This window comes from Silurus meridionalis, chromosome 10 (assembly GCF_014805685.1).
Source record: "Silurus meridionalis isolate SWU-2019-XX chromosome 10, ASM1480568v1, whole genome shotgun sequence".
Classification (NCBI taxonomy): Eukaryota; Metazoa; Chordata; class Actinopteri; order Siluriformes; family Siluridae; genus Silurus; species Silurus meridionalis.
In genome coordinates this window covers 27,716,694-27,718,265 of record NC_060893.1, presented here as the reverse complement: position 1 = coordinate 27,718,265, position 1,572 = coordinate 27,716,694, and the positions used below count along the sequence as shown (strand labels likewise).

At 35.2% G+C, this 1,572-nt stretch overlaps 1 protein-coding gene across 2 annotated transcripts in view; it reads left to right on the top strand.

Annotated features, from left to right (window-relative positions):
• Positions 1-659: 659 nt before the first annotated feature.
• The window catches only part of ctss1 (cathepsin S, ortholog 1), an 18,277-nt gene continuing 17,364 nt past the window's right edge, over positions 660-1,572 (top strand). The window contains exon 1 of one of the 2 annotated variants that reach the window (XM_046858936.1): positions 660-719. The gene's annotated coding sequence lies outside the window, so the exon portion shown is untranslated. The remainder of the gene's footprint in view (positions 720-1,572) is intronic. The other variant, XM_046858935.1, reaches the window with a different exon arrangement.

Genomic DNA, 1,572 nt, shown 5'->3' with positions numbered 1-1,572 from the left:
TGTAATTGGTGGTAAACAATACTGGATAGTTTTACAGTTTGACCACACCTATACACATACATAAAAAAAATACTCAACTAAAGTTAAACTACAACAACAACCATATGTGTTTATTGTGAGTTCAGCACGAGAGGAATAAAAGACAAAATCAAGAGCTAAGTTATTGTTATAATTTCATTGGTAACAATCTTTATCCCTGTAAACTGAACTGAATTGAAGTCCCAATTATGAAATGATTTTTTTATTTAAAATTCTAATAATTGAATATTTATTTTTGTTGGAAGATCACATTAAAGATGACTGTACTGTAAACTCAACAAAAATTGTGAATTACTTGTCATAATTAATTTTTTATATATTACTCTAAATGAATAATACAATAATGGAAATAGTTTTTTAAACATTTTTATGTAATTTATTAGTAGAAACTAACTGTTTTGAAATGTTACTCCGAACATTCAAGCCACTCGCAGCTTCTCGCCAACTATTAGATTTTTCACAAGGTACTCTCAGTCTGGTCCATAATCAACAGTCGCCAACTATCGAGGTTCCACTGTATATATATATATATATATATATATATATATATAATGAGAGAGAGAGAGAGAGGGGATAGAAGGAAACATTTAAACTTCCTCTTTTAAATCATTTTAACTAAGAACTGCAATTAGTACTACAAAATATCTCTCTGAAAACACACACACACAGAGAACAATCAGGTAAGAGTCTTTTGTAAGGTCTTTTGCATGCTGAAGTGTGTTAATAGGTATCAAATGTAAATATAGTATATAATATAAACACAGATATTTCAGTTGAGGGAGTTAATATGTCAAGTGCAGAGAGAGAGAGAGAGAGAGAGAGAGAGAGAGCGAGAGAGAGAGAGAGAGAGAGCAGTGAATATCATTATGAAAATGCAGCATTTTGTGTGTGTGTGTAAGTTCAATTCAATCTAGTGTTACTTGTAGAGAACTTTAACAGTGGACATCGTCCCAAAATAAATTATTAGACAGCATCAGCTGGTATAAATATAAATAAAAAATGAGCAATAAAGGATGGAGGTGGAAATGTTTTGACTAGTGAGGAGAGTGTGTTGAGAAGATGGAGGAGTATTTTGAGCAGCTGATGAATGAGGAAAATGAGAGAGAGAGAAGGTTGGATGATGTGAAGATGGTGAAGCAGGATGTGGATAGGATTAGTAAGGAGGAAGTGAGAGCAGCGATTAAGAGGATGAAGAGTGGAAAGTCGGTTGGACCAGATGACATACCAGTAGAAGTGTGGAGATGTTTAGGAGAGATGCAGTGGAGTTTTTAACCAGGTTGTTAAACAGGATTTTGGAAGGTGAGAAGATGCCTGAGGAATGGAGAAGGAGTGTGCTGGTACCGATCTTTAAGCATACGGGAGATGTGCAGACCTGCAGTAACTACAGGGGAATAAAGTTGATCAGTCACACCATGAAGTTATGGAAAAGAGTAGTGGTAGCCAGGCTGAGAGAAGAGGTGACCATCTGTGAGCAGCGGTATGGTTTTATGCCGAGGAAGAGCACCACAGATGCATTATTTGCTTTGAGAATGT